The 10,074-nt window shown below is 44.1% G+C and overlaps 1 long non-coding RNA gene across 1 annotated transcript; it reads right to left on the minus strand.

Moving 5' to 3' along the window:
- Positions 1-5,455: 5,455 nt before the first annotated feature.
- Positions 5,456-7,061, minus strand: LOC311441522. The gene is made up of 2 exons (XR_014696010.1): positions 6,884-7,061; positions 5,456-6,752 (listed from the first exon to the last, which is right to left on the minus strand). It is a non-coding gene; the product is annotated as an uncharacterized lncRNA (long non-coding RNA).
- Positions 7,062-10,074: the final 3,013 nt, after the last annotated feature.

A 10,074-nucleotide genomic window follows, 5' to 3' on the forward strand; every position in this document is an offset into this window, starting at 1 on the left:
AGGGGTTTGGGGTTCCCCCAGCACAGCCCCGGGCAGTGGGCACTGGGGTGGGCGCAGGCTGCACACTGTGGGATCAGCAGGCACTGCCTGAGGAAGGAAAAAAAAAAAAAAAAAAAAAAAAAAGAAAAGAAAAGAAAAGAAAAAGGAAAGCTTAAATTTTCGCGAGAGAAAACAATCCTCCTGCGGACAGCAGTAAATAAAATAACAGCAGTGGGGTGATTTGCAACCATGTAACGGGCTTTTGTCTGGGCCTATTTCTCTCTGCCTTGAGGGTTTCTGTGTTCCCTCTCTGCAGGATCCCAATGTTTCGCCCTCCGGCTACAAAGGCTGAGGGCTGCAGCCCCTCCCCCGGCTGCTCACCCCCAATCTGCCCATGCTGCGGCTCCGGGGGGTGCAGGGCACTGCAATTTAGGATTTCTGTAGCACTGGTTGGATTTTCAAGAGTAGCTGCTCTAGGACTTGCCAGGTTTAAAAATAGCTTTTACTCATCTTTTTAACTCCTTTTTTTCCCTTAGTTTACATTAAGCCTGTTGGGCATTTTGTTCCCTGTAGGAAAGTTAGAGGTATTTATGAGTCTAATTAGAGTCATTTATAAGAGTGATTAGTGTGAAGCATCAGCTGCTGGTGGCTCTGTGTGTGTGTGTGTGTGTGTGAGTGTGTGTGTTCGCACATGGATGCAACACCAGGGTTTACAATTTGTTCCTGTGCCTGAAAGCTGTGAAATGCCCTCAATTCCCCCGGCGCCGATGGCAGCAGCGGGCACAGGCTCGGAGCGGGCGCTGAGCACCGCACAGGATGGCGGCCCCGGCTAGTGGCTGCGCCTTGCACTGTTGCTGCCTCCACGTCTTCATGCTGCAATGGAGGAGCACGTGGCTGAGAAAAACAAATAAGAATAAGAAAAAAAAAAATATGTGCTGGAAGGCAGTGTTTGGCTCCTAGGAATAGAGACTGACACAGGCCTGAGTCTTGCCTGCCCATGGGCTGCCTTGCAATCTCCCATCACACAGACGCAACAACGTGTTTTCCTCTCTCTTTTACATGGTGGGCACTAACTCGATAGACATGGTTTTGCAACACAGCAGCCCTCCTGTCCCCCATTTTGGTAGCAGCACAGCCCCTCGGCCTCCTTGTGCTGCCACTGCTGAGCCCATCCACAGGAGATATTTTGGGGACCAAAACCATTCAAAAGCAAACTCGAACAAATCTGTGTGTTGTGGGGCTGGGTGAGCAGCAATCCCAAAAATGAGGGATCTTGTGGGGCTGGACATGCCACGGCCATGCCATTAAATACCCACCAGTGCCTCTGCAGAGCCACATCCCTGCTGCAGTGCACAGAGGATGCTGAACCACATGGAGAGGACGTTGAGCCATGCAAAAGTGCTCCCAGGCAAAGGACCTCAGCACCACCCACCTCTTAGGCCACTGGGACAGTACCTGAGCCCTTGTGTCTCCCAGTGAACCCAGTGACAGCCCCCAAGTGCCTGTGGGAGCAGAGATGGTGGCTCGGGGCACAGGGCAGAGCTGCTAAGAACTTCTTGAGACAACTCCAACCAGATCAGGTCCTCCCCGACCAGGGATTTGTTTTGTTAGCCATCACATAAACAGAATGGAAAGGTCAGTGCTGCCCCCACATGCTTACAAAAGCTTTTAGTTGGAATGGCTTGAGGAAGATAGGGAGAAATGTGGGGAATATTTTAATAATATATTTGTTCTGTGAAATTGAGGTCTGCTCCCAGTCACAAAACAATATAAAACAAAACAAAAATCTTTTTGATTTGTACATAGAAAAAATAAGAAAAATATTCAGAGATTTGCCCACATTTCACAGCTGTGTGTAAAGCAGTTTCTGCAAAAGCAGCGTGTTTTGCAGTTATACTGACACGTGGGGATGGTTCAGCATGATCCTAGGGAGATATTGACAGCCTGGTGGTTCTCAAAATCATCTACAAAATAATCTCCTTTTCACATTACCTGTATGTGAAGAGCCCGTGTAGCCTATGTAATCTACAGTGATATTTTGGAGTTTAGACTTTATCTTTTGCTTGCTTTAAATATTTTCCTCTGCATCTGTACAGCTACAGAAAGTGCCACTCAAACAGAAAGGTGAAACACAAAGCAGAGGAGTTACAATGACCTCACTTTACTCAAAGTAGCAGCAAGGGAAAAAAAAAAAATATATATATATATATATTATTCTCCCTCATCTTTTCAGCAACAGGGAGGCTAAGGTATCCTTCCTGGCAGGGAATGAGACTCAAATGTCATCCTGAAGAATTAAATGGTGTGTGTCCCTTTAAAACTTGTGAATGGAAACTAGTTTAAATTTGAATCTAAAAAGAAAAAGTAAGCTGTTTCCACCTGGAGCTGGCTGAAAAGTTTCATGCATCATCTTCATCGGGGGGGAAAAAAAAAAAAAAAAAAAAAAAAAAAGTCTTTTTTAACCTAGATGTTACTTCGGATCATTTTCAGTGGCAAAAGTTTAAAGTTTAAAGTTTATTTTCTCCTCGCGGGCTGTTTGTTTCACCTCGGGCTTACAGTGGCAGCAGGGTGCAGAAATGTTGGTCTTAGAGATACAATAAATACAAATGGCACAGTTATTTTGTAAAAATCTTTCCTCAAATCATTGAAACATCAATTCAGAATTCAAAACAATTAAAAAAGAAAAAAGTAGAAAAAGAACAAGTAGTTATAACAAATAAAATGGATTTGAGAAAAGTCCTGAAAAGAACTTAAGAAAAAGACGACGACGACGTGACTGTATGATAAAATACATCTGGAAAAATGGCATTTTTGTTTGTTTAACAATTGTCAAATTTTCCTAGCAGGAAAGCTGGATGGAAACTCTCTGTACCATCCTTCATTAGTTCCAATTAATAGTTTGTTTGCCGTTAGGTAATAAGTGTGACGCTACTTTGACTTTTCACAAATTGTCAGTGCAAGTTCTCAAAAGGTATATTAAATACCAGAAGGAAAATGAGGCAAATGATATAAAACGGCCACTGATCCTGCTAACCCCTGCTCATCCGAGCAATCCTCTTTCTTTCCTACTTACTGCACAGTGCAAGAGCCTTGGGATTAAGTCAGATCTTTGATCCATAATTCCATTTATTTGGAGAGGCAAACGTGCCTTTCGCTCAACTTAAATGTTTTCATTTAAAAGAGGCTGTCAAGTCTGAAAACACATTAAATTCACATTTACAACAAACTTTATTCTCCTTGCACAGCTTCACATGGGCCAAGGGAGATCAGGGACATGGGGATTGCTAGGACCAGTGGCCACACGAGCGACCGGACCCATATGGGATGTGCAGCCGTGGGGCTGCCAGGGGTTTTGGGGTGCCAGACACCTGTGGAAAGACGGGGCTGAGGGCTGCATCGTGCTGCCCAGAGCAGCCCCTTCACTGCCAGAGTTGCTTCTGTAGATAGAGAAGGCAGAACAGAATGTGAGTTACTGCCCCCAAAAGTTTTCATACTGTGCAAGTTATCAAAAACAGCAACAAAAGAATCACAGTAACATGTAGCCCCTCTTTCACACATATTAGCAAACAGCTACTTACAAACATATTTTATTTTACTTGCAAGCCTCAGTTCTAAGTTTCCATCCATTTAAAAAAATACATCAGAAATTTAATTTCTCTACATGAAACAGTTACATCTTCCTTTAGGAGTCATTCTTAATTACATAGCATCAGGTAGAGTTCCCTGCAAAGAACTAAAAGTATTGTAGTCTGATCAGCCTTCTTATTTTTACATTTTGTCCAGCTCAGGAGTACTGCAAAACAAGCCGGCAGTCGTCATCCTTTCACAAATAATATTCTTTCTAAAAGGAGAGTTTTTATAATAGTTTGGATTCAGCTAATGGATGAATATCATTGATTCATGCATCTCTTTTTAAAGAAAACTGGGTTGAGTGATTTAATAACACCAAAGAAGACAGTTTTCATCCCAAAATGATTAAATTGCTTTGCTTAAAATATCACTAAGGCATATTTTGCCTCAGTTCGATATGAAACAATCAATTTACCCCAGCTTCAGTTGGGTAGATATAAAAACCTCAGGGCTTACTCAGCTTTTTTCAGTTTCTCAAGTGTAAGAAGTGAGCCAGGTTACTGATGTTTACCTCTGTCAAACAATAGTTAGAAAATAGCCCTTCTAGCAGAACACTATAAAAATATAAAGGCAATAACTGATTCCAAGGAAACTCACAAAACATCCATTTCTAATGATTCAAGGTATTTTTGCAGGCAGGTTATTTACTATTTATAGCTTTTCCCAATGTCTGTCTTGTCTAATGGCTCCTCGTGCGAGTGCTCTGGCTGCGGGGCTGTTTTGCAGCTCTGGCCACAAAAGGAAGGGCTACACCACTTCTCTTGTGCTGGAGATGGGGAGATGGGGCTTGAACCTTTAGGAAAAAAAAAAAAAAAAAAAAAAAAGTCCCTCCATGGTTTCATAGCTACCCAGCACATTCACTCAATTTTATGGTCCTGTTTATAATTTCAAACATTTTGCTGATATCTTTACCACAGACAGGTAACTGTTGTGTGGTGCCTGCTATCAAGGGAAGATGTCAGTTAAAGGAATGCTCTGATCTTGATAATCAGTGTGCAATATATAACATTATTGCACATGAAATACATAAAGACCAGTGCTGGAGTTTTCCAATGGCTGGTTCTCTGCTACAAACCCATATGCTTATGTGGTAAGGACACAAGGCAATTACCAGGCATGTTACCTTCCTCATTTTCTTTGAAAAGTCAGGACACAATTTTGATTATAAAAATATATACTTACCTACCCACCTACTGACTGACCTATCTATCTATCTATCAATCAAAGTTGGGGGAAGGAAACTCAAAATGCCAAAAGACTTTTTAAAAAAATGCCAAAATGTTGTATAAGCAGAGGGAGGGCTGAACCCTGCGCTAGCCACGTGCAGGTAAGCAGCCAGTTTCAGTTCCTTCACTATGTAAACTTTTAAGAGATGTGAGAACAGTTCTGTGCCCATGTCTAGCTAACACCATTTGGTGGATACACACTTGGGATCCTCAGGGATTTTATTCCCTCCACCCACTGGGTACCACAACCAAGAACAGCCTGGAGAAGCACCTCTCATTGCAGTGGTAAAGACTCAGACAGCACAGGGCACCAGTCCCCAGGAGGTCAGGGAAGGGAAAGCAAGCAAGATCTCCTGCAAGAGAGTGGAAAACCTCATGTCTGCATAAAGAGTGCTTGCAGTTTGGCCCAAGCCTGGATGTGCCATTTAAGTATCTCTTGTCTATAGAAATGTTAGGAGGCAGTCCAAGCACCATCACAGCCTGGCACATCACTGTGAAAAAAGCAGTCACTGTGATCTGCAAGTGTATAATGGTCCTTCAGAGCAGCATCTATGCAAAATTAATTTTCCTTTCTTATGAACGTACAAGCTTTAGCACAAAGACTTGTTCTATGAGGGCAGTTCTGCAACACGCAGTAATTTTAATTTCTGGTCTAAAATGGTCTACACGCAGTCAGGTCCAAGGCTAAGCTCTTAAAGCACCAACATATTCACAGCTGTGCAAGCATTAGTAACCACTGAGGTCTCAACAGATGCAGCATGTTACATTATACTTAGTAAATGCCATTTAAATGCACATGCCTACGAGCGGTTTCCAATACAGGGCAATGGGGAAATATTATGCTCATGTAAATATTTACTGAAACTTGTGGGGAAAAGAAAAAAAAAAAAAAAAAAAAAAAAAAAAACTAGAAATTAAGCCAAATAATTTTTCAACTATTATAGATTTGAGGGTGTTGGTTTGTTTTTTTTTTTTTTCTGTTGTTTTGTTTTGTTTGTTTGTTTCTGCACTTTGGGAGATAAAAGTTCCTAATTATTCCACCAGTCTCTATATCGATAACAACACTCTAGCCCTCCTGCATGCCTCAGATACATATGGGTTTGCGACGCGTCTCGTGCTTGCTCTGCAGCCCATGTGATGCTTTGTTTACCCACTGCACAAGCAGATACGTGCAACGGCCATTCCCAGGCAGGACGACTTGTCTCGGGTCCACCACTTTGCTGCGCCGGAGTCTGCAAACACTGGGAGGCTGCTGTGTTCCCCTCCTCCTCCCTGTGCAACAGCGTCTATAGTTTTGGTTGGGAGTGAAGCTGTCCCAGACTGGGGGACCTCTGGAGAGCAGAACTCGGGAAATGCGGGGAGAGACACCGAGGGCACGAGCGCATTATCAGAAAGAATTTGAGTGCTCCCAGCAGCCCAGCAGCAAATTAGAAAGTTTTGGCTCCCAAGAATGAGTTGTGTTGTTTGTTCCTGCACACTGCAGCTGCTCTTCCCCTCTCCCGCCCCATCCCCCTCCTTTTGGTGGTTTATTACACACAAGCTACTAATGAATGGGAGCCGCTGTTTTACAGTACACCACACTTACAGGACTTATCTCTAGGCCTACCACAGATTTGACTGATCAACAGCAGGGCACCACCATCATAATTCTTCCTAGAAACAGGAGGATAAAAAGGGGTTTGTTGGAGGTTGGCTGTGTCTGCAGAGAATCCTGCCTGCAGGGCCTGCTGATGCCATCGCTAGCTACTATGGTCTTTGGCCTAATAAGGTACAGAAACAAAGATTGTTCACTTGTTCAAGAATACTAAAGTACCCAAGTGACAGAGAGTGGAGGCAGTGGGGCACACATCCAAGTGGGATTAAGGCCACAAGTGCAACTTCGCAAGACTGGCTGGGTGGCAGGGGGAATATCTGCCTCTGAAAAAAAAAAAAATCCAGTTCAAACATAATTTATAATATGCCACTCACAGTCAGAGGTGGCTGTCATTAAGAGTTAAATGTTGCATTGTGTTCAACTCGTTCCGATAAGAATTCTCTAAGCTACTTACATGTTATCATAACTCGTGAGGAGCCAGAGCACGGGCAAGGAGGCCGGGGGGGAGAGCTGGGGCAGGATGGGCAGCAGAGGCACAGTGGCAGCGCTGCCCAGCCACAACCTTGGTGTGGTGCACCCACAGGCTGCAGGCTGCAAGAGCCCTGCCAGGCCCACAGATGCACCTTGTTTGCCTCGGCTGTGTAGGGAGGGGGGACGCACTGCAGCTGGGAGGCTTAAATGCTGACGTTGAAGGAGGAAAAAGTGACTGGTGTTGTAGTGAAGAAGAAAGCCCTTTGGCTAGTGTTGCTCGCTGGAGATGGATTCCAGCAGAAGAGTGAGGAAGCAGCTCTTGAAGGCAACATGAAATGCCACTGTCTGGCTTGGCAGTGTTGAAGCAGTGCGATTGCTTTCTTTAGCTTAGGGAAACCAAGCAGCAGAAGATCCCCACAAAAGCTCAATGAGCTGGATCAGGCTCAATCCCACCAAACTTCACAGGCCTATTAGGAGAGTTTTTCCCTACAGTTTTCCCCTAACCCATACTGGGTGTAGAGGTTAAAACCTGTGTGGAATACGGAGAATTAAGAGTCCCACAACACTCTCTATCGTCACAGACCTTTCCATAGCAGCACAGCTCACTTAGCACCAGTATCCACCCTAATTCCCTGCTGGGAGAGGTTATTTGGTGCAGCTTGTGCAGAAAGCAGCCGTTTGTTTACTCACTGGCTTGGGCTGCCCAGATCGCGTTACACCTGCCGGGGCTGCTGCTAACGTGGGAGGTAGATGTTAGCCTGGCACTGTTGCTTTTACAAAGCCTTTAATGTAACAGGCTCTGGCTGTGTTCAAGACCTCACCCTGCAAGCCAAGGCTTAGGGGGGCTTGTGCTGAGACATCCCAGTCTCCCATTCCCCTGTCACTCAAGTCAATGACCACAGCTTGGCTGCGGTAGGTGTGGGAGAAACATTTCCCACATGTTTTGTACCGAAACAGCCACCCCCACCTTCACAGTCACACGTCACCTTTTCTTGGCCTTCCCGGTCAGACACCTTGGTGACACTCTCACAGTGGGGTCCTGCAGTGTACCTGGCCCTTAGTGCCCAAACACCAGGGAATGAACTACAGCCATGTGGGCACAGTGATCACAAAGGAGGTCTCATTCACCAGCAGCCCTGGGCAGCCTGCAAGCAGATGTGGGTAGCAAGAAGAGGGCATGGGGGTATCAGGAAAAGCAGGTCTTAAATGAAGCTGTGCCCCCAACCTGCACTGGCTGCCTCTATGTGGCTTTCAGATTTACTCCATTCAAGGGAGGAGGAAGCCCTGAACATCATCCTTGCCTCCTTGAAGCATCACTTTGGTGTGTTATTTGTGTCTGGTCTGGCCAAGGACCAAGGGTCTCCAATTTGTGCACAGGAGTTGAGAAACCAAGAGACACCAAGCTTTCTGGGTACTGAAACACAAACATCTTACCAGCTCCAGCAGTACTGGCCTTGGACAAGCGTGAACCCTGACAGGTTAATCACATCAAGCTTTGGTATGCAGCAGTGTCTGCTGTGTGGTTGCTGCCATACCAGGTGTGGAAACCAAGGGGTCAGTGTGCGCTGGCACAGTGTGATGCCAACACGCATTTATGGCAAGGTCAGTGTGCCTCTGCCTGAGGTGTTGTAGGCTGTCTAGCAGCCAAGAGCTCAGACCTCTGTTCTCAGAGAGCAGGCAGCTCACCACAGCTGCCTCTTTCTGCAGTGGACAGGATGAGATGGGAATCGTGTGCGCCTGGTACACCCACACAGTCCAGCATCATCTGGAGCACGAGCACATGTGGGAGGTGAACGCACAGCAACACCATCCTGGTTGTGTGCCTCCAGGGGCGGATGCAGTTGCCTTTTGTGCAGTCTTAAAAGTGTCCGTGCTTAGATACATTTGTCTGGGCGCAAGTTGTGGTAAACAACCACATTTTAGCAAACAAAAGCTGTCAAAGTTAAAAATGTATGTAATATTCATAGATCTGTAAAATATGTGTTCTATCCAGCTCTGACTCCTGTTGGACACCTGATGAGAATGGGGTAGCAGATTAACTATGAAGCTACGGAGACTGTAAAGTCTTTTAGAGAAACAATTGGTCCAGAATTTGCATTTTATAAAACTGAACCTTTCATAAATCTTACAATACATCTAGTGGCAAACATTTCTAAAAAGTACTTCCCTCTGATGTTTGTCACACGGGCTTTGTAACATCTTGCCTGAAAATGTACAAGACAATTTATAAGCCAAAATGAAACCCACTAGTTTATCTTCACCATCTGTATGGAGTGCAAACAGAGAGAATAAACAAATACTGAAAAATGCATTTGTTTTAAATATCTGTGAACAAAGGGTTTGACACATTTGCAGTATGTAATACTGTTTTTAAAACATGGTTTTAACCACCTGACACATTCAATTAAATACAGAAAACTCTCCAGGTTGAATTTGCATTCTGGAAGAGCAGTTCTGAAAGAAATTGTAAGTGCAGCAAATCATTCTGAAAATAAACTGATGCACATAGGGAAAGAGATCTCCTTGAAGGGCCGCAACATGACCGACTTTATAGTATTACTTGAAAAAGCCGCAAGTATCTTTTTTTCCCGTATGACAGAACCACTTTGAGAATGACAAACTGTTTGGTCTGTGCTCCAAGAAATGGTAAGAAAAAAACATTTCTAAGAGCACGACGCTTACATTTAACTCTCTTTCTTCTCAAACATTCAGTGAAACTCCTAAAGCAGTAAATAGTCTTTAAAAACATAACAAACAAATTAAACAAAAAAAAATCAAAAAAAAAAAAATCAAAAAAAAAAAAAAAAAAAAACAGAAAGCAGCAATAACTGATGGGAGAAAACAGAACCCATTTTCCAGGCAGTGACACTGCCACTTTAACAGTTTCCCACTGTACTTGGGTTTAGCTGCCAGAGAAGCCTTGTTCAGCCTATTTGGGGGCCCCATGAAATGCTGCAAGCGTTACTGAAATGAGCACTTGTCTTTTGTTGTGCTGCATGCTAGCACCATACAGTGCTGAGCTGATAAATCCACTTTTTCTAACACAAGCATTTTTCAAACAAAACTACCATGAGACTGATGAGTAATGCCAGCTTGCCAAAAAAAAAAAAAAAAAAGAAAAAAGAAACCACACCACCACTGCTGACAATGACAGCTGTTAAATATATTCACAAA

This window comes from Aythya ferina (assembly GCF_964211825.1).
Source record: "Aythya ferina genome assembly, chromosome: 9".
Taxonomy (NCBI): domain Eukaryota; kingdom Metazoa; phylum Chordata; class Aves; order Anseriformes; family Anatidae; genus Aythya; species Aythya ferina.